Here is a 23,253-nt window from a genome sequence, read left to right as displayed (position 1 = left end):
AAGGAGCCATCCAGCCCGTCCCCTCAGACCAAGTAGGATTAGGGACTTACTGCAAATTCTTTTTGGTGCCTTAAAGAACAGGGGACCCGAGACCCATTTTGGATCTCAGCCGTTTGAACTTTCATGTAGAGAAGTCCAAGTTCCGCTTGGTCACGTTATAGTCAATTCTCCCGTTATTAGGGAAAGATGTGTGGGTGTGCTCCATCGACTTCAAGGATGCTTACTACCATATAAAAATGGACGGGGCATCCAGAAGTCACCTACGCTTCCGGCTGGGAGCCAGACATTTTCAGTTTCGTGCCCTGCCCTTTGGTCTCACCACAGCCCCCAGGGTGTTCACCAAATGCATGGCAGTTGTAAGGTCTCACTTGAGACGTATGGGATTCCAAGTGTTTCCGTACATGGACAACTGGCTCCTATCTGCCACCACCAGGAATCCACTACTACAGACTAGGGACGCCACTATTGCACTGTGCCAAAGTGTAGGAATCCCATTGAATTGGGAAAAGTCTGCAATGTTGTCCTCGCAGCGTGTCACCTTTGTCGGTGCCGAATTAGACACCGTGCTCATGAAGGTTTTCCTGCCAGAAGAGAGAATTCAGGTTTTACAGCAACAAGTCTATGCTGTACTACCACTGAAGAAGGTCAAGGCAAAAGTGGTCCTCCAGCTGTTAGGTACCATGGCTACCACGATTATGCTAGTCCCTCTTGCAAGACTTCACATGAGGATTCTTCAGTGGCTACTTTTTGCCCAGTGGTCTCTTCAGCACCTTCCTCTCTCCCATCTTATTGTAATAATTGACAGGTGCAAGCAGGATCTGCGCTGGTGGCTTCAGACCAGCAATCTCAACATGAGTATGCCTTTTGTTCTTCCTCCTCCGATTGCCACTGTGACCATGGATGCCTCCCAGATCGGGTGGGGGGGGGGGGGGGCAGTATCTCGGCAGGACTGTCCAAGTCACGTGGCAGGAACATGAGATCCATTTGCATATCAATGTCTTAGAGATGAGAATAGTGCTATTAGCATTGCAAGCACTTCACAGCATTCTTCCTCTTGGGACATTTGCAATCCACTCGGACAACATGTTTGTGGTCTGGTATCTGAACAAACAGGGAGGAACCAGTGGTTGTATCTCCTTTGCAGAGAGGCTTTTCAAGTGTGGCAGTGGGCAGTATCTTCCCAGCCCTTTCTAGTGGTGACGCACATTCCGGGAAAGTCCAACGTGATTGCCGACAGGCTGAGCAGAGCTATTCTGATACCTCACGAGTGGTCCCTGAACGAACAGATGGTGGAACAGATTTTCTGCAGATGGGATCAGCCTTGCTGCGATCTATTTGCCAGCCACCTCAATGCCAAATGCAGCAGCTACTTCACCCTTATTCCCCCGGAAGGGGAAACACCCATGGATGCTCTAGTTAACAATTGGCCCTCCGGTCTTCTCTATGCCTTCCCTCCAATTCCCCTGATAATGAAGGTTATTCAGAAAGCACAGTCTTTGGGAAGCAAAATGATACTGATTGCTCCACACTGGCCTCGCCAGATCTGGTTCCCCTTTCTTCACCCTTATCTAATGGACAAGCCGTGGATTCCGGACCCAGAGCCAGATCTGTTGACTCGTATGTCAGGCCAGTTCCACCCCTTCATCCAAACCCTCAGGTTGACAGCATGGCTGCTCCAATTCCCTCCCTAGTCAGGCTTCATGATTTTTCACCGGAGGTAGTAAATATTCTGTCTTCCTCCCACAAGCCTTCTACTAGGAAGATTTATTCCAGTAAGTGGAAGAGATTTTCCATTTGGGCTCATGAAAGACAGATTGAGCCCTATTTAGCTCCCATCTCATTGATTTTAGAGTTTCTATCTCAACTGTTTAGTCAGGGATCTGCTGCGGCAACTATTAAAGTACAGTTGGCAGTCATTTCTACTTTTCATGTTGCTAATGTGGCGCATAGACTTTGTAGGGCCTTTCTCAAAGGGACTGTGCTACTACGACCTCCGATCTTTGATCCTGTTATGCCATGGGATCATGATTTTGTGCTACAGCAGCTTACCTCACCTCCTTTTGAGCCCGTGGCAACCTGTGACCTAAAATTTTTGTCTTGGAAGACGCTCTTTTTGTTAGCCATCACTTCGGCTAGGCGGATCTCTGAACTCCAAACTTTAGTCCGGCCCCCTTACTTGATATTTCACAAGGATAGGGTTTCACTAAGACCTAATCCTTCCTTTATGCCTAAGGTTGCTTCAGTGGTCAACCTCAACCAGTCTTATTGAGTTGCCTGTATTTTTCCTTGGATTCTCTAACAAGGCAGAATTTCAGTTTTCATCAGCTGGATGTCCACAGACAATTACGTTTCTGTTTACATAGAACAAAAAATTTTAGAAAATCTGACCAACTTTTTGTCTTCTTTTTGGAAAACAGACTAGGGACTTCAGTTTCCAAAGTAATTGTCCAGATGGATTTCTAGCTGCATTTCCTTCATCCATTCTTCAAATGGTAAGGAATTACCCTTCAAGGTAAAGGCTCACTCTACACGTTCGGTGTCTACTTCTACTGCCTTTCAGGCTAGGATGTTCCTGATTTTTCTAGTATTTTCTCTGTCCTTTCTCTCTCGTATGTCCGGATTGTCTGGATTTCTAATTTTTATTTATTTATTTTTGTTTAAAAAATTTTAAAATGGAAGAAAGTCTGGGTGACTAAACCTTTTTTCCTTTGGTATATGCTCGGATTTACAACTGGCATGCTGGTTGGGCTGACCCATCAGCATGCTACTTTTTGAATGCTAATGGCCAGTCATTGTATAAGTTTTATTTAATAGAAGTTAAGCAGCAGAATTTAAAAAAAAAAAAAACAAATATACTAGCAAGTATGTGTTAGCATAGAGAATAATTAAAATGCTCTAAACACGCAAACAACAGCCGAAGAGCACTAAATACAATTAAAGGATCCTGCTTCTACCACTGCCTGGAGATTACTGTAATCTAACTAAACCTGATTTTTATTTTATAATCATTACCAGTTGCAAGTGACACATAGGCAAAATACAAGAGTGAGATTACTGACTCTGGAAAAATAAATTGTATTTACTTTTCCCTGCTGTCTCTGCAATGATTACTACTTCCAGGCTTGTTTGAAGTCTATCCAGTCGACAGTGCAAACAGAGAAGGGTACTGCAGTCATAACTCATTGTTTCCTGCAGGTTAGAAGTTTTTAAATCTTAACAGCAGTCCAAAGAGGAAAGTTTAGTAAACTTGGCTTGGCATTTCAAGCTTTACATATAAACAGATTTTTTTCTTTGTTTTTTTCATATAAAGAGAACTGTTAAGAATACAAGTTCCATTCAAAATATGGCCCTAAAATATTTCTATACTTTGCATTTTGCTTCCTGTTTACTCAAAGTAATAGTTAAACATTTTTATATAAATCGATACAAGCCTAAAGGAATTCAGAACATTTTGCAGTCAGGTACAGAGAAACAGTTAGCTGACTGAGGGACCTTAGTCTGGTGGTGTGGTGTAGCAACTAAAATAACCCTAGTGATTTGCTTGTTTTGGACATTTAAATGCATTTTTCAACTGTGTGGTTTAAAACTAGGAAAATAATTTATTTTGTGTAACCATTGTTACTGCTTCCTTATACTTGAATACTTTTTGTCAGTAGTGTCTCTAAGATTGTGCTTCAGAAACAGTGGTTTAATGGACATCATATAGGTTCATAGGAGGTTACTAGGTTAGCGGCCCTAGAGCCTTTACAAGCCTAGCCATGTTAATCCCAAGTATTCCCATTTGTTGATTTTGGGTGGTTCACAGAATGAATTTATGAAGAGATCGGGACTGTGATCAGTACCAGTTGTCCCTGTCCATGAGGGACATGGATGCCACCTCAGGAGCAAATTTGTGGTCTCTCATCCAATTATCTAGGTTGCTTTTGAATAGGGACAGTGAGGGGCTCTGCTTTATGTGAATAGGAGGTATATTTAAGAAAACAGTCAGTCTCTCAGGAAACATATCTCTCTCTCCAGCATGTTCTGTTAATGTCACAAGCTAGGTTGAGATCCCGTGACTCTTGTGCCGTGTGACTTGAGGATGTGCAGCATTTTTATTAGGGCAGGGTTGGAAATTTCCCTGTAGGCCAGGCACAAGTCACCTCTCTGTAGCCTATAAGATACAGAGTAAAGTGACAGGGTTTTCAGCCTGTCCATGTAGATCATGGTTTGGAGTCCCTGTATTTTCTTAATGAGAAACATCCGAAGTCTGTCCAGCTGCTGCAGGGGTCTGGTGAGGTACATGCAAAAGAGTGCAGTCTGAAGTAGTTTACTTCATGTGGTTTTCAACCTGTGGGATTCCGGGTCCGTAATGGATCCGAGCCGGCAATCTCACTAGCATCTGCTCCAAGCTCCTCACCTTACCCATAATATACCTCCACTACCTTCCAACCCCCAGATTTTCTTCGTGTTTCACTGTTGCAGTCATTACATTTGGGTAATCCTGCTGGCAGGTTGCCCTCAGTCGGCCTGAATTCCAAAGTCCTGGGTCCTGCGTTGGCCGCTGTCGCCCCTTCCCTGATGTCAGGTCATCAGGGGTATAAAAGATGCGGCTGACGCCATTTTCTTTAGTTTTTCTTGCCGCACGGTGCCCAAAGCAGAAGCAGTTCGCAAGTGCTGGTTGGCCGACTCCTGAGATTTTCGAGTTCGAGTTTCAGATCCAAAGTCTATTATAAAGCTAAGTACCCCGTTGGGGAAACTTTTTTTTTTGCTCCAAACCGATGCCAGAAAAAGTTAATAATTGTATTTCTTATGGGAAGCAAATTACCTCATAAGGACTTTCATTCTTACTGTATTCCTTGCCTAGGCTCTGACCATAATGTTTCAGGTTGTCCGTTTTGTGCTAGATTTAACCAACGCACTATTACGCGTTGGTATGATTTTGCTTTAAACTATTTTGGACGCAGGTTTAATTATCAAGAAATGTTGTCGGAAAGCCTTCCAACTACTGGAGTTCACAAAAAACGCAAAGAAAAATATAGACAACCGAGGCCCAAAACCGATGACGAAGCTTCTCCTAAGACAGTCGCCGGTTCGCTGGCTCTCAGTGAGGCGCTTTTGCAGCCCCTGACACCCGCTACTTTAGTCACAGGCCGCTACCGACTCCCACGTGGAGTCGGCAATGCCACTGGAAACTCAAGGTATTGGAGCCTCGGACGCAATTCCTTCAGATGGGTCCGGAGCCGCTGAGCAGGCACTGGCTTCTGAGGGTGTATTCAGACCTAAACATCTATACATTAAACCGACTTCAAATGCAAAGACTAAAGCACCTTCAAAGGCAAAAAAGCAAGCTCAAGAGCCACGTGGACAGGCCTCCATGCCCAAAAAACAGTTGCTCAAAATGGCCAAAGACTTAATTACCTTGATCATGGGTTCCCATTCCCCTCCTGATAAGAGGCCTCGACAAGAGACCGACTATGAATCTTCAGATCAGGTTTCCATTTCTTCTGATTCCTCTTCTCATCAGGAATATTCTCTTCCCCCCTATGAGGATTCTGATGCTGAAGAATCTATACCTTCAGCTTCTCCTCCAGAGGACTATTCTATTGGGGAAACCACATACCATGAGAGAGCATTTCCACTGGGAGAGCCAAGATTTTTCAGAATCTAAAAAGAGACTTGGGGATTTCCTGTTACTACCTCAACTCAAGCCACTAGCCATCCCTCCTGTGTTAGACATTGTAGATGATGTGTTTTCGGAGTCTAGTCTTACCCCTGACTCCTTACCTCCAGCTCCTGTTAAGCCTGACCGATATTACAGGGTTCCTGACTCTCATAAATTCCTTTTTAAAAACCCTGCTGCAGACCCAGAAACTATTTCTCAGGGTCCCAAAGGAGTCGAGGCTTCCGCTGCAAAAAATCCTACCCCCTCTGACAGGGATACTAGGGCACTGGATAGATGGGGAAAAAAGGTTTACACATCTGCTACCTTGGCTATAAGGGCCTTAAACTGTCACTTTCATATGCTCAAATACCAGCAACATGTCATGGCATTGCTTAAACAGAAAATGTTGTTAAACTCTGAATGTGCAGAAAACAAGGAAATGCAGGATTTATTGCATGCAGCTGAACAAGTTGGAAAGCATAATTTGCAATGTGGTTTTGATTCTTTAGAGGCCTCCTGCAGGGGCGCAGTTACAGGTTCTATAATTAGGAGGCATGCTTGGTTAAAGGAACAAAATCTGTCTGATCATGTTAAAGTTAAATTATTAGATGCACCTTTACAGCATGATACTTTGTTTGGTGTTAAAGCAGAAGAGGTGTTAAAGAAAATGAAGGACAAAGCTAAATCTATGCAAACGGTCAAAGAGTTTTTACAAGTACAGCCACCTAGGTTTAGTAGACACTGGCCAACAAAGAATTGGTCCTTTCCTGTGTCAGACAGACCTCAAAGTGGCCAACCCAGATGCCCTAGAGGCAGATCCCAGACGCAAGGTTCATTCCGCTCAAAGCAATGGGGGGCTTCTACCTCCAAAGTTGGAGAGGACAAATCACAACAATTCAGGAAACAGTCCCAATGACTTCCCCTTGCCTGCACCAAGCATTTATCTCCTGGCAGTCCCCTTCGGGGGAAAATTAGCACTTTTTTCACAAAATTGGCACATTATAACCCCGGACAAGTGGGTCTTAAATATCGTGTCACAAGGTTACAAGTTCCATTTCCATACCCTGCCAAAAAATCAATGGGCAGAGGCACAAAAACAAGTCTCATCCCTCATGGACATGGGGGCCATTCAACTAGTACCAGAGCAAGAGCAGGGACAAGGATTTTACTCAAGACTGTTCTTGGTACCCAGAAAGGACAAGGCCTGGAGGCCAATACTGGACCTATCTATTTTGAACACATTCCTGGATATTCCAAAATTCAAGATGTTGACTTTGCAGCAGCTTCTGCCCATGTTAGGCAAGAACGCTTGGCTTGTGACTTTAGACCTAAAAGAGGCATGCCTGCATGTCCCAATCAGAGAAATATGCAGAAGATTCCTCAGATTCAAGGCTGGCTCAATGTATTACCAATTCTCTGCACTACCCTTTGGCTTATCTACTGCGTCCAGGGTCTTTACAAAGTGCCTGGCACCAGTAATTGCATTCTGCAGACAAAGAGGAATACAAATATATCCTTACCTGGACGACTGTCTAATTCAAGCAGACAACAAGGACATTCTTCTACAGCATCTGGCGTTTGTGAAAAGACTTATAACATGCCTAGGGTACACAGTCAACGAAAAGAAATCAAAACTAGTACCCTCTCAAGAGATAATATTCCTGGGTGCAAGCTTAAATACCACTGCCCAGATGGCTTATCTCACGCCAGACAAACAAAGGCAACTGACTACCTATTTCAAAATGCTGGCAACAAAGGCCCAGTTATCTGCAAGAAAAATTCTGCAGGCGTTGGGCTTCATGGCATCCTGCATCCTACTAATTCCATATGCAAGACTGCATATGAGGAAACTAAAAAGTGTTTGGACTCAACATTGCCACAGGCTGGAAACTATGATTACTCTCATTCCCTGCCTGCAACAGGAATTTCGATGGCGGGCAAAGGCTTGTCACCAATACAAGGGACAGCCATTCACATTACCCCCAGCCAGGCAAACAATAACAACGGATGCATCAGATTACGCCTGGGGGGCCCACATGGCAGGAAGATGCATTCACGGCGCAAGGACCTCAAACCAAATGAATCTACATATCAATCAAAAAGAGATGCTAGCAGTTCAGAATGCCCTGACAGCCTTCAAGGACCTACTACATCCAGGACAACTACTGATAAAGACAGACAACACCACGGTAATGTGGTATATAAACAAGCAGGGGGGCACTCATTCTTACCCTCTTTGCAGACTAGCCATGACTTTGTGGGACACAGCATTGACTTACCAAGTACACCTGCAGGCATAATTCCTGCCAGGAAGGAAAAATACTCTGGCAGATGAAACCTCATGGATCCCCATGAGTGGCATCTGTATCCACAAGTCTTCAGCATGATAACAAGGAAATGGGGATGTCCGGACATAGATCTATTTGCCTCCCCTCACAACTACCAACTAAAAAGATTCTGCACAAGGATTTATCACAGACAAGCATGGAAAGTGGACGCCCTAGCTTTCAGCTGAAAAAGCCTATCAGTATACGCATTTCCCCCTCTGCCTCTCCTCCCCAAGGTACTCCTAAAGGTCAGACAGGGAGAAGCCAAGGATGATACTAATTGCCCCAGACTGGCCCCTCCAGTACTGGTATCCAATACTAAGGAGCTTGGACCTTGCTTCAGATACCTCATCTACTGTCCCAGCAAAACAATCAGATCCTGCACAGCCAACTCAGGACTTAAACCTGGCAGCATGGCTGATAATGTAGTCATTCAAAACACACCTCTGAGTAAAGCTGTGATGGATGTCATTTTGGAGGCCAGAAGGCCTAATACTAGAAAATCTTATGCTGGAAAATGGAAGAGATTTTGTGCTTGGAACCAGGCACAAGGAACTGATACAGCTGTGCCAAATATTCCTCAGATTTTGCAATACTTAACTGAGATGCTGGACAAAGGCCTATCTTTTTCATCTATTAAAATTCATGCCTCTGCCATATCGGCTTATTACAATACAGAGCCACCAATATTTTCTCATCCCTTACTAAAACAGTACCACAGAGGAGCCAAAAACTTAAGGCCTCCAATAAGATCACCAATGCCTGCATGGGACCTCAACTATGTCTTGGAAAAACTCACCCTGCCACCTTTTGAGCCAGCTGCAACGGCTGATATAATGTTTTTATCTTGGAAAACAGCTCTGCTCCTAGCAATAACTTCTGCAAGACGAGTTTCAGAGCTTCAGGCACTCATGGCTGTGGAACCCTTTATCATTTTTTATCCAGACAGGGTCTCTCTCAGGACAAACCCAACATTTATGCCTAAGGTGGTGTCCAGTGTGGCTCTTAACCAAACTATTCATCTGCCAACTTTTTATCCAAATCCACAGAACAAGGGGGAGAGAATTCTGCATTCTTTGGACGTTCACAGACAGCTAAGATTCTACTTGGACAGAACCAAAGTTTTCCGAAAGACAGAACAATTACTAGTGGCATATGTTGCGGCATCACAAGGAAAGGCTGTTTCAAAGCAGACTATTTCAAAGTGGATAAGCCACTGCATTCGTTTCTGCTACTTACACCATGGCAAGCCAGTGCCTAAGGGCATTAGGCCACATTCAACCAGAGCTGCAGCCACTTCAGCAGCCTTTCTCAGGGGAGTACCAACCAAGGACATTTTAGAGGCTGCTACTTGGAGTTCAGTGCACACCTTTACCAAGCACTATCATCTGCCACTCTACTCTAAATCTAGGGCAGGCTTTGCCACTGCAGTTCTGCAGGGCCTCATAGCCGCTCCTAATGCTGTTTAGCTCCAGCCTCCCATCCATAGCTTTGGGACTCTACCCAAATGTAATGACTGCAACAGTGAAACACGAAGAACATAGTACAGTTGTGTACACTTACCATAAATGTAGATGTTCGAGTGTATTCACTGTTGCAGTCCAGGTTACCCACCCGCCATCCCCCTTTTCTTCTGATGGAGCCTATCTTTCCTTCTCTGATTTATACAACCTATGTGGTGTATTTGCTTGTAGATGAAGGTAAAGTTTATATTGGTGCATGTATTTATATGTATATAAATTATGGCTACCCTTTTAGGGGGCACCTGACATCTGGGGCAAGAAAAACTAAAGAAAATGGCATCGGCCACATCTTTTATACCCCTGACAACCTGGCGTCAGGGAAGGGGCGACAGCAGCCGACACAAGACCCAGGACTTTGGAATTCAGGCAGACTGAGGGCAACCTGCCAGCAGGATTACCCAAATGTAATGACCGCAACAGTGAATGCACTCGAACATCTACATTTATGTTAAGTGTACACAACTGTACTATCTCTTTTGCCGCAGCTAGCTGAAGCATCGTGATCTTCAGAGCTCCGAGTACTAAGTGGGTTGAAAGCTTTTAGTAAGTCTTTTTTCTCTCCATCTTTTAGGATAGTGGTTAGTATAGGTTCCCCTTCTCCCCTCGCTTGATGCGTCGAGTAATTAAACTTTACTGTTGTTTAGCTTAGTTGTTTAGTGTGCTTGCTTCCCCACCCCCCTGAGTGTGTTCTGTGTGTGAGTGTGGGGAGTGGTTTTCAGTGGGAAAACTAATATCTTTTTTTTTTCTTACTTGTTTTCCCTCTTTGTCTGATTGGCTGATAAGCCTGTGTTTAAAAGGTGCACTGAGTGTGGGCATAAGTTGCCCCCAGCAGATGGCCACACTCTTTGTGTAATGTGCTTGGGCATTGCCCATCTAAGTACAGACTGCTCTATATGCACGGGTTTTAACCCACATGCAGTCAAGGACAGGAAGGCTAAATTGGCCCTGAAAGGCCTTCTTCCCACTTCTGAGGCGGTTGCCTCGTCCTCTGCTTTGGTCACAGCGGCTGCTGTGGCTGCCTCTCCTTCCTGTCTTGCCCTTGCTTCTCCTCTCTCCCAGGCTGGGACTCAACCTCCCGTTTCAAAGCCTGCTGAAGTGAAGCGTAAAAGGGGCAGAGAGAAGGAGAGAGAGACAAAATCCAGGCCTGAGAAACGTAAGAGGTCCCTGTACTTCACTTTACCTGCTAAGAGTCATAGGATCTGTGACTCCTCTTAGCTCTGATCGCCAAGATTTACCCTGGAGCCAGAGGAGACATGCTCTGCATCTAGGGCCTCGGTTCCCCAACCCGCAAGGTCGAAGTCCGTGGCCTCGTCGAGGTCCACGCGGTCCTTATCGGAAGTCGACATGGATAAAATGATGAGGTTCATTCGTGCTAAGATCCAGATGGGGGGTCTTGCCAGCCCCCTCTCCCTCAGGAGGAGGGAGCTCGCTTCCCATTTTTACACTGATTTCTCCTTCTCTGATCCGTCCATTGGGTTCGGAGTACACGGATCCGAAGATGGCTTTAGTCAGGGGGTCGGCGCCGACGGTACCTGCTTCCTTGACACCAACAGCTGCCTGGAGTATGTCTGATCCGACTAGTTCGGATCCGAGCCGCTCTCGGAGCAGGAGCTTGTGTGTCAGATCCGAGGGAGTGGAACTTTCTTTATCGGCTCTGGATTTATCAGGCCAAGTTCCCTCCCTCGGAGCTCAGTCCACTTCGGGCCCGGCTCCAATTCTCTCGTTGGACGTGAGGAGACCGGCTTCCTTATTAGTTTCCCAGGAGATTTGTTCTCCATCGGTGTTCAACATGGTAGAAAGGGTTCTGTCCGCTGGATCGAGACCACTGACTATCTCCTCGGACTCCGCCCCGACCCCTTTGGCTCTTTCTACGAATCCCATTATTTTACCAGAGGGATAGCCCATGCTCGAGGAGTCCCAGATGGTTTCCCCTGAGGAACAAGTGGCTTGCGAGTTCCCCCCAGCGAGCCCCACCGGAGATGTGCCTCGCAAGCATACGTGTAAGAGGAGGCACTTGGACTCCCCAGAGTCCGTCATTGAGGATACGGATTTGAATGATGGGGAAGGTCCCCAGGTCACCTCCCGAGGATGTCTCCTTTGGAGACATCATGGAAATCCTTTGCCAACAGGGAGGTTGGTCCGCCCCCAAACCTTCTTCTGACGAGTCCGTGTTCCTGGAGGCATTCGGCACAAGCCCATCTACTTCCTGGGTGTCCCCTCCCGCAGATCCCTTGGTGACCCTGGTCACCTCACAGGCCTGGAAGAAGCCGGACACTGTGGAACCAATCCCCAAAAGGCCTGACAAGATCTTGAGTCTACCTTTGGATAGGCCAGCATGGAACAAGGGCTCCTCCGTAGACCCTGTGGTGGTAGCAGCAGCCACTAAGAAGGAGCTAGCCCAGGAAAGTTCCTCGGTTCATCCTGCTGACTGAGAGTCACGGATGATGGACCACTTAGGGAAGCGGGTTTGCGCTTCAGCTACCATTTCTATTAGGCCGCTGAACTACCTGGCCCACGTAGGAGCTGGCGGAGTCTCCCTTTAAGTTCATGTCGCAGGAGGACAGGGACTCGTTCTCCGTGTGGATGGCCACTTTGAAAGCAGTCTCCAACACATCCATGCGACTCCTTTCACATGCTACTGAAGGTGCGACTAGGGTGGCTGGGTGCAGCGTGTCCATGAGGCGCATTTCCTGGCTCAGACTGTGTCAATTTGTGGAACCTTTCAAGGCGTCCTTTGCCAATGCCCCTTATGTGATGGCTCTACTGTCTTTGGTAAGACCGTCAAAGTGACTTTAGTCCAGAGTGAAAAGGATGGGAAGACACTGTCTGCCGTCGGAATCCACTTTTTGAACCCTTAAAGGTCCTTTTCCCGGAATCAGAGAGGGCAAAAGAAGATCTGGTTCCGGAATTCACAGTATTCCCGGGACACTCAAGGTTCTTCTTCTTCTTCCCCCAGAGGCAAAGGGAGGACAGAATGGACGCCGGCCCAGAGGCAGAGGGGGTCTGAGGAATTTTGGGTCTCTAGAACGTTTCTCGGACAGGCTCAGACAGCAACCCTGAAGGGTGGCCCGACTGCTCTACTCTGGAGACAGTCGGGGGATGATTGTCCTTGCACCTGGCGGCATGGGAGTCAGTAACATCTGACCGCTGGGTGCTTCAGATCATATCCAGAGGATACTGTCTCCTTTGTGGGTCCTCCCAAATCTCCCAAACAACTCCCGGACGTACCACCCACACAAAGGGGGAGGCAGCAGTACAGGAATTTTCCAAGCTGCTAGGAAAATGAGCCATCAAAACCGTCCCCCAAGATCAGTCCAGATCAGGTTTCTACTCCAGGTTCTTTTTGGTGGCAAAGAAAATGGGGGACTTGAGGCCCATTCTACCCTGAACCTGTCAGTGGCCAAAGAAAAATTCCGGATGGTCACACTACAGTCCATCGTGCCATACCTGCAAGAGAGCGACTGGATGTGCTCATTAGACCTCCAGGATGCCTACTATCATATAAAGATGCACAGAAGCTCCAGGAGTTTCCTCCGCTTCCGGCTAGGAGTCAAATCATTACCAATTTCGAGCCCTACCCTTTGGTCTCACCACAGCCCCCAGGGTGTTCACCAAAGTGATGGCGGTGGTGATGCCTCACCTGAGGCTTCAGGGGATACAGGTCTGTCTGTACCTGGACGATTGGCTCCTCACTGCTCCCACCAGGCGTCTACTCTCTCAACCAAGGATTATTTCTTAAACCTTGCCCTGCATTTGGGGATCACAATCAACACATCCAAATCACTTCTAAATCCTGTCCAGGTGATAGACTACATTAGGGCAAGGATAGATGCATTACAGTGCAAAATCTTCCTGACCTTGGAGAGAGTACAAAACCTGAGGATGCATGTCTCTCTGATCTACCCATCTCATCTTCCATCGATGGAATCAGTGTTGAGGACCTTAGGTTCAATGGAGGCGACCACAATGCTGTTACATATGAGAATTCTACAGTGGACACTAGCTATACAATGGTCCCTGGTGGAACTTCCATTGTCGTATCCAGTACATCTCAGTCAAGTCTCTCAGTCGTCCCTTCTATGGTGGATGTGTTCTCTGGACATTTTGGAGGGACGACCCTTTCTTCCAGCCCCTGTCCAAGCGGCAGTGACCACATATGCTCCCAACTCGTGTGGGGGGACATTGTTCGGGCAGGACAGTCCAAGGCCTGTGGTCCCCTGTAGAGACCAGCTTGCACATAAACATTCTAGAGATGAGGGCAGTTCTTTTAGCGTTGCAGGCCCTTCATGCCTTTCTTCCTCTGGAAACCATTGAAGTTCAGTCAGACAACATGTCAGTGGTCTGGTATATCAACAAACAGGGAGTGACCAGGTCTTACCTCCTTTGTCGTGAGGCCATGAGAGTGTGGGAATGGGCGATCTCCACCGGTAGTTTTCTCATCGCAACACGCATTCCGGGATAGTCCAACATTCTAGCATACAGGTTAAGTTGGACTATTCTGATGCCTTACGAGTGGTCTGTGAATCTCTTTGCATCTCCTTCCAACACGAAGTGCAGCGAGTTTTTTGCTCTGAACCCCCTGCTGGTGGAGTCCCCCAGAGATGCTCTAGTCCATGCTTGGCCTTCCAGTCTTCTGTATGCTTACCCTCCAGTACCACTTATTCCGAGGTTTCTACAAAAAGCTCATTGACTGGGGAGCAAAGTGATCCTCATTGCCCCATTTTGGACTCGCCAGGTATGGTTTCCCTTCCTTTGGTCTCACCTTCTGGCTCCACACTGGATCTTGGATCCCATTCAGGATCTGATTTCACACCCATTGGGGATTCCCCATCCGAACCTGGACAGTTTGAAGCTCACAGCTTGGCTGCTCCTGTTCCCATGATCGCTAGGACTCTTGGACTATCCTGTTCAGTTAGGTCTATTCTGGTTGCTGCTCATAAGTCTTTAACCAGGAAGGTTTATCGCAGTAAACGGAAACGTTTTTCCTTTTGGGCCTCTAAAAAGGAGTTTAGACCCCTTCACGGCTCCTATTTCTGCCATTCTTGATTTTCTAGCTGATATTTTTCAACTGGGAGCTAGTTCTTCTACTGTCAAGGTTCAATTGGCTGCCATTTCTCATTTTCATGTGGGTGAGAATTCTGCCTCTCTAGCCTCCTCCAGACTGTGTAAAGCCTTTATCAAAGGGATTTTTCTGTTACACCCCCCCTCCTGTCAAGGATCCTATTTCCCCATGGGACCTTGCTATGGCTCTTCAAGCTCTGGTCGCTCCGCCTTTTGAACCCACTGCAACCACAGATCTAAAATTCTTGTCTTGGAAAACAGCATTTCTGGTGGCTATTACCTCTGCTAAAAGGGTTTCAGAACTGCAGGCCTTGTCCGTCAAAGTTCCTTATATGATTTTCCACAAAGATAGGGTTTCCCTTCAGACCAATCCATCCTTTCTTCCCAAGGTGGCATCACCAGTTAATATCAATCAAACCATCAATTTACCAGTTTTCTTTCTTAATTTTGCTAACAAAATGGAATACAAATTCCACTTGCTGGATGTTCATAGACAGTTACGATTTTATTTACACAGGACAAAAAAATTCTGTAGATCCGATCAGCTGTTTGTATCTATAAACCCTTTTTGGGAAACCTATCTCCAAGGTCACTATTGCTAGGTGGATTTCTTCATGCATCCTTCAGGTCTATAAGGACAGAGGCATGTCTCCTCCGGGTCAGGTGAAAGCTCATTCCACTAGGTCCATGGCTATGTCTGTGGCCTTTTGGTCTAGAGTATCTTTGGATGATATTTGTTTGGCACCTACTTGGTCCTCATCTCATACATTTATTTCTGATTACAAATTGGATTTGACTTCCAGAAGGAGAGCATCCTTTGGTTCTGTGGTGCTCCGGAATATCCTTCCATGAGGGCCACCCAGGAGTTTAGTAGCTGGGGACTCTGTCCCACAGGTTGTAGACCAAAGGTTGTAGACCAAATGAAGTAAACTACTTCAGGTAAAGAAGTTATGTACTCACCATAACATTCCATCTGAGTAGTTCTACTTCATTTGTCTTTAACCGTCCCTCCCTCCTTCCCCCAGACCTTGTCATGTGAACAGGCTGCAGTTATAGGTCATAAGTATTTTTCAGGTCAGGTTATCAGTATAAGGATCAACAAACTTGATCTGGGGGTTGGAAGGCAGTGGAGGTGTATTATGGGTAAGGGGAGGAGCTTGGAGCTCGGAGCAGATGCTAGTGAGATTGCCGGCTCGGATCCGGTATCCCACAGGTTGAAGACAAATGAAGTAGAGCTACTAGATGGAACGGTATGGTGAGTACATAACTTCTTTTTATAGTCTTAGTGGTCTGATGAGGGTCAAGTACAGTGAAGTTATAACTTCCCTTCACCTGAATGCTATGCCCTTGCTTATGAGATGCACTGTGTAGAAGGCTTTCCTTACCACTGTGTAAACTTGGCGGTCAAAGTTCAGATTGCGATCAACCTGTGTTCCCAAGTCTCGTACCACTGGGGTTGAATTCAAGGGGGTTCAATATTGTAATTTGTAGGGAATTCCATTTTGCCAAAGGGAATAGTAATGCATTTTTTTGCATTTAGTTTGACTGTGGCTTTGGCACCAATCATTTGTTTGTGTTAGCCCTTCTTGTAATGTGTTGACATTGTTGGGGGATTCAATGATTGCTCCCAGTTTGTAATCATCAGCATTCTTGGTGAGCCAAAGGTAGTCTACTTTGGCCTGGACTTCCGAGAAATAGATGCCAAACAGTAAGGGGACCAGCACAGAGCCCTGTGGCACTCCACTGATGCTGGGTCTACTGGTGGAGGTGGAGTCACTAGTTTTGACAGTATGCCTTCTGTTGGTGAGCCAATTGGCTACCCATCTAGTAATGTAAGGGTTAATCTCTATCTGGATGAGTTTCTCAAAGATGCCAGATTGCAAGCCTTGGCAAGGTGTACATAGGCAGTGTGCACTGTCTTACCTTTGTTATTGGCTTTGGTGACATTCTTAAAGAAGTCCACCAGGTTTAATAAGCATGATCTACTCTAAACCAAACCAAACTTGCTGGGTTCATCATTTGGAGGTCGCCTATGTCCTTGTTGATAAGATCCATGATAATTCTTTCCATTGCCTTGCAGATGAGGCTGGTTAGACTTATGGGTCTGAAGTTCCCAGGGTCTTTATATGCCTCCTCTTTGTGCGGGGAGATCCTATTGCTCTACTCCATTCTGCAAGAACATAGCCAGTTCTCAAGCTATAATTAAAGAGAACACCAAGTGGGCCCGCTAAGTCTTGTTTTAGATTGTTTAGTAAACAACCTGGGATATTATTTGTTCCCACTGAGGCCATGTTTTTGGCCTTGGCGAGTGCAGAGATTACCTGTTTCTAGAGATACTAGGCAGTGGGCTGCTGTCAGGAATGCTTTGGGATATGGCTGGTGGGGAAAGGTTGGTGAAGTTTGCGCTGAATCTGTCAGCTAGCAGGTTGGCGATATCTTCTGTGAGTGATCCCATTTACAACCATTTTGGCACATAGCTGGGCAAACCTTTTTAGACTTCGGATGTAGTTAAAGACGGTCTTATGATTATCCTTGGCTAGGGATGCGATTTTAGTTTCGTAATTTGCTTTAGAATACTTTAAAATATTTCTGATTTTCTTGTTTAGGCTTAGGAGGGACCTCTTCTTCTCCAAAGTGATAACCCTCTTGCTTTTGGACAACAGTTTCTTTCTCATGTTATATAATCCGTTTATACTTGAAGTCCACCATGATGGCTTGTTTTTACGGGAAGATATGGTTTGGATTTGGTGAGGTACAGCAAGGTTTTTGCAGTTGCTTAAGTGTTTACACAGGACATTTGCGTACATTTCTGCATAGTGATCATTGATGTCTGTGATTGTGGGTGGTGTGAAGCTTTTTATACCATTGCTTAGTAGGTTGTAGTTAGCTTTGGTAAAGTTTTTTATAATTTTTGTTCCAGTGAGGGTGTCCGTTCCAGTAGTTGCGTCAAAAGAGACTGATTTGTGGTGTGACCTAACCAGGGAGGGTGTCATGCATGGGGGGGGGTACAGTAACCCCCCCCCCGCCCCCAATGTTGGTGAGTACTATATCCAGAACACTGCGACCTGTAGTGGGGGTGCAGACTGTCTTTTCCAGAGCATTAGTGTTAAAGTCTGGGAACCTAAGGGCGAGTGCGTTTTTGCTTGTGTATGTTCCCAGTCTATGGAAGAATAGTTGAAATCTCCCATGACTAAGGTGTTGGGCTGTATTGCAAGGGATCCCATTAAATAGAGGTAGGTGGTGTGATTATTCTTGCTCAAGGTAAGAGATCTATAGCTAGCAATGATGTGATATGGTACTTTCCCAATAGTTAATTGGATGAGGAGTAGTTCGAGAGACTCATGCTGTTTGACCAGTCTTGAAGTGTATTTAGTTTTAATGAAGATGGATACACCTCCACCTTTGGTTCTTTCACGCGCATTTTGTGGTGTGAATATGTGGAAGGCATTGTAGCCTTACACGGCCAGAGTGCTGTCAGGAGTCATGAACCATGTTTCTGTAACTGCAGGCATCAGTATCCTCTAAGTTGAGTAGTGCTTCCAGGGAGTTCAGCTTTGTGTTTAAACTCCTAGCATTAAGCAGCAAGACCCTGAGTTTGTCTCAATTAGATTTAGTTACGTTGGAATTTTTGTTGTTTTGATATTGCCTAAAAAAGGCAGTATGGGGAGGCGAGGGCTTTTGCCAGTATCCAAAATCCTAAGGGGGACATGTGTAGACTATCTTTAGCAAAGTCTGTCTACCATATCCACCCAGGCTGACAGATACTGGATCTCCCTGGACTGGCACCAGAAGCTGAACCAGTTGTTGAAGTCAGTCATTTTTTTGTTTATGTTATGACATTATTCTGGGTGAGAGTAGGATATTGCTTAGGTCTAGGGGCATACCTGTTTGGGACACATAATCAGAGAGTTCTGCCATTCATATAGTCTAGAGCAGTACATCTCAAGTCATTCACTCCAACATGGACTATGGCAGTCAGAATGGCACTTGTTGTTGAGGGGCTTGAGTGCATGCGTGATTTGTCTTATCCTGGCATCTGATAGGTAGCAGATCATGAACTTTTCCTTATCCATTCTGGTGGTAGGGACATCTGTGTGTCTCACTGTGGAGTTGCCTATGACCAAGACATTTGAAGTGTTTTGCCTTAGGGGCTAGTCTGTTGAGACATGGGTGTGTGTGTGTGTTGGTATGTGTAGTGGTTTTTTTTTGCTTAGAGGTGAGCATAGACAGTGTGCTTTTGAGAGGTCTCGGCTGTTTTGGTATGCTTTTAGTGAGTAGCCTTGCATATGTGGGTTTATATGTCTTGACCTTATTTTGCATGAGAGGTGAGGTTTGCGTGAGAGGTGAAGCACGTGTGCTGACAAACTTTTTGATGTCTAGTTTGTTTTTACGTGAGAGAATTGACTTCAGTTCCACAGTGTATTTGCATCTCTCACATCCCTACCGTCTACCGGGATTCCGAAAAAACGCAAAGATAAAGACAGAGACAGGCCGCCGAGGTCCAAAACTGCTGACGACGCTTCTCCTAAGCCAGTCGCCAGTTCGCCAGTGCTCAGTGAGGCGCTTTCGCAGCCCCTGATACCTGCTACTTCTGATTCGCAGGCCTACTGAGACCCATTCGGAGTCCGGTATGCCGCAAGATGCTTCAACTATGGAACCCGCGGATGTCTGTACCTTGGATGGGTCCAGAGCCGCTGTGCAGGCACTGGCTTCTGAGGGTGCATTCAGATCTACAGATTTGCATATTAAACCAACTCCACCTTCTATTTTAAGGCCTAAATCTCAATCTATGTCTAAATAACTGACGCCCAGGCCACATGTTCAGGCTCCTATGCCTAAAAAACAAATGATCAAAATGGCTGAAGATCTTATTACTCTAATCAGGGGTAGTCAACCCCCCCCCCCCTTCTAAGAGGCCTAGGGCTGAGTTCAATTTTTTGATAAAGACTCTTGTTTCTTCTAATTCTTCCAATGACCTGGATTTGTCCATACCTTCTTGTGAGGATTCTGATGCAGAGGATTCCATTCCCTCTGCTTCCCTCCCTGAGGATTTTTTTTTTTTGGGGAAACTTTACATACCTTAAGGGAGCATTTTCACTGGGAGAGTCAGGAATTTTCTAAATCTAAAAAGAGGCTTAGGGATTTCCTTTTTCCTCAGCATAGGCCTTTGGCTGTACCTCCTGTACTAGACATTGTTGATGATGTGTTTGCGGAATCCAATATGGCCCCTGATTCCCTGCCTCCGGCTCCTAGTAAACCAGACAGATACTACAGGGTTCCCGAGTCCCACAAGTTCCTTTTCAAAAACCCTGTTGCAGATCCAGAAACCATTTCTCAGGGGTCCAAGGGCATTAAAGCTTCTACTGCTAAAAATCCTACCCCTTCTGATAGAGACTCCAGGGCGCTGGGTAGATGGGATAAAACAAGGTTTATACTTCTGCAACCTTGGCAATACGGGCTTTAAACTGCCAATTCCATATGTTAAAATATCGGCTTTAAACTGCCAATTTCATATGTTAAAATATCAACAGCATATTATTGGACTGCTTAAACAGAAAATGATGTTGATGTCTGACTGTGTGGAAAATAAAGATTTACAGGATTTATTACATTCTGCTGAACAAGTTGGAAAACATACTTTGCAATGTGGTTTTGATTCTTTAGAGGCCTCTTGCAGGGCTGCTGTTACTGGGTCTGTACTCAGAAGGCATGCTTGGCTTAAGGAGCAATCTCTGCCTGATCATGTTAAAGCAAAATTGTTGGATGCTCCTTTAAGTCAGGAACGCCTGTTTGGAAATAAGGCTGAAGAAGTTCTAAAAAGATGGAAGATAAAGCTAAATCTATGCAAACTGTAAAATATTTCTAACAAGTGCAACCTCCAAGATGTAGTAGGCACTGGCCTACTAAGAATCGGTCCTTTCCAGCTCCTTCCAGATCCTCTCAAGCCAAACCCAGACACACCAAAAGCACCAGGTTTCAGTCCCAAGGGACTCTCAGAACTAAGCAATGGGGGCCTCCTCTTCCAAATCTGGAAGTAACAAAACACCCCCCTATGGTAAACAGCCTCAATGACTTTCTTTTAAAATTACCAAGCGCTTTCCTTTTAGCCACCCCTTTGGGGGGAAAGATTGCTCTTCATGCACAAAACTAGGAACTCATAACCCAGGACAAATGGGTTTTAAATGTAGTGTCCCAGGGATACAGATTTAATTTCCACACATTGCCAACACCAAACGGGTGGCCAGACCTGCCCCCAAATCAGTGGGCAGAGGCTCAGAAACAAGTACATGTTCTTAGTGTTTCACTGTTGCAGTCATTACATTTGGGTAATCTGCGGGCAGGTTGCCCTCAGTCGGCCTGAATAACAAAGTCTTGGGTCCTGCGTCAGTTGCTGTCTCCTCTTCCATGATGTCAGGTTGTCAGGGGTAGAAAACATGCAGCCGACGCCATTTTTTTTCAGTCTTTCTTGCCACGCAGTGCCCGAAGCAGAAGCAGTTCGCAAGTGCCAGTCGGCCGACTCCTGACATTTTCGCATTTGAGTTTCAGAACCGAAGTCTTCAAACTAAAGCTAAGTACCCCGTTGGGGAAAGTTTTTTTTGCTCCGTACCGATATCAGTAAAAGTTAATAATTGCATTACTTGTGGGAAGCAAATACCTCGTAAGGATTTTCATTTGTACTGTATTCCTTGCCTAGGCCCAGATCACAATGTGCTTTGCTGTCGGTTTTGTGCTAGATTTAACCAACGCACTATTAAGCATCTGTATATTTTTGCTCCAAAATATTTTGGTTCAAGATTTAATTATCATGAAATGTCGTTGGTTAGCAATCCGACTACCGGAGTTCACAAAAAACACAAAGAAAAAGACAGAGACAGACCGTCAAGGTCCAAAACCGACGATAAAGCTTCTCCTAAGCCAGTCACCGGTACTCAGTAAGGTGCTTTCGCAGCCCCTGATACCCGCTACTTTTGAGTCGCAGGCCTCTACTGAGATCCATTCAGAGTCTGGTATGCCACGAGATTCTCAGAGTATTGAACCCACGGACGTCTCTTCCTTGGATGGGTCTGGAGTTGCTGAGCAGATACCAGCTTCTGAGGGTAGTTTCAGGCCTCAACATTTTTATATTAAACCGACGCCAGCCTCAAAAACAAGGTCAAAAACATCTTCTATGTCTACAAAACCAACGCATGAGCCACATGCTCAGGCCCCTATGCCTAAAAAACAGATGATCAAAATGGCTGAGGATTTAATTACCTTGATCAAGGGTTCCCAACCCCCCCACCCCCACCCCACCCCGCTAAGAGGCCTAGGCAAGGCACTGATTATGAATCTTCAGATCAGGTTTCCATTTCTTCTGATTCCTCTTCTGATCAGGAATTTTCTATTCCACCCTATGAGGATTCTGATGCAGAGGAATCCATCCCATCTGCATCTCCTCCTGAGGATTACTCTTTTGGAGAGACTTTGCATACTTTAAGGGAACATTTTCACTGGGAGAGTCAGGACTTCTCAATCAAAAAAGAGGCTTAGGGATTTCCTTCTTCTTCCTCAGCATAGGCCTTTGGCAATACCTGCTGTATTAGACATAGTTGATGATGTGTTTTCGGAATCAAGCATGGCTCCTGATTCCCTGCCTCCGGCTCCTAGTAAGCCGGACGGATATTGCAGGGTTCCTGACTCCCACAAATTTCTATTCAGAAATCCTGCTGCTGATCCTGAGACTATTTCTCAGGGTCCCAAGGGTGTAAAGGCCTCTACAGCCAAAACTCCTACTCCCTCTGACAGAGATTCCAGGGCACTGGATAGATGGTTAAAGAAGGTTTATACGTCTGCAACCTTGGCAATCAGGGCCTTAAACTGCCAGTTTCATATGCTTAAATATCAACAGCATGTTATGGGCTTACTGAAACAGAAAATTATGTGGATTTCTGATTGTGTGGAAAATAGAGTTACAGGAATTATTGCATTCAGCATAACCGGTTGGAAAGGATACTTTGCAATGTGGTTTTGATTCCTTGGAGGCCTCTTGTAGGGCCACCGTTACTGGATCTGTGTTTAGAAGGCATGCCTGGCTCAAGGAGCAAAATCTGCCTGATCATGTTGAAGATAAATTGTTGGATGCCCCTTTGCAGCATGATACTCTGTTTTGTAATAAGGCAGAAGAGATTTTAAAGAAAATGGAAGACAAAGCTAAATCTATGCAAACTGTAAAAGATTTATTGCAAGTGCAGCCACACAGTTTCAGTAGACACTGGCCTACTCCAAATTGGTCCTTTCCTGTGTCCAACAGAGCCACTCAAGGCAAATCCAGGTGCTCAAAAGGCTCCGGATACCAGTCACAGGGTTCTTACAGTTCAAAGCAATGGGGTGCCTCCACCTCCAAAACTGGAGAAAACAAAGCACAACCCTACAGTAAGCAGTCTCAATGACTTTCCTCTGCCATCACCAAGCACTTACCTTTTGGCAGCCCCCTTGGGGTGAAAAACCAGCACTTCATGCTCAAAATTGGCAGTTAATTACCCAGGACAAGAGGGTATTAAATATAGTATCCCAGGGGTATAGATTTCATTTCCATACTTTGCCAATTCCAAACGGATGGCCGGATCTGCCACAAAACCAGTGGGCAGATGCCCAGAAACAAGTCATGTCCCTCATGGATATGGGGGCTATTCAACCGGTACCAGAAAAGGAAAAAGGA

At 45.7% G+C, this 23,253-nt stretch overlaps 1 protein-coding gene across 1 annotated transcript in view; it reads left to right on the top strand.

Annotated features, from left to right (window-relative positions):
• DCAF5 (DDB1 and CUL4 associated factor 5) overlaps positions 1-23,253 on the top strand; it is a 686,846-nt gene that overhangs the window by 405,219 nt on the left and 258,374 nt on the right. The gene's annotated exons all lie outside the window — the stretch shown is intronic.

This window comes from Protopterus annectens, chromosome 6.part0 (assembly GCF_019279795.1).
Source record: "Protopterus annectens isolate FY-2018-M chromosome 6.part0, PAN1.0, whole genome shotgun sequence".
NCBI lineage: Eukaryota > Metazoa > Chordata > Ceratodontiformes > Protopteridae > Protopterus > Protopterus annectens.
This window is presented reverse-complemented; position numbering and strand designations above follow the sequence as displayed.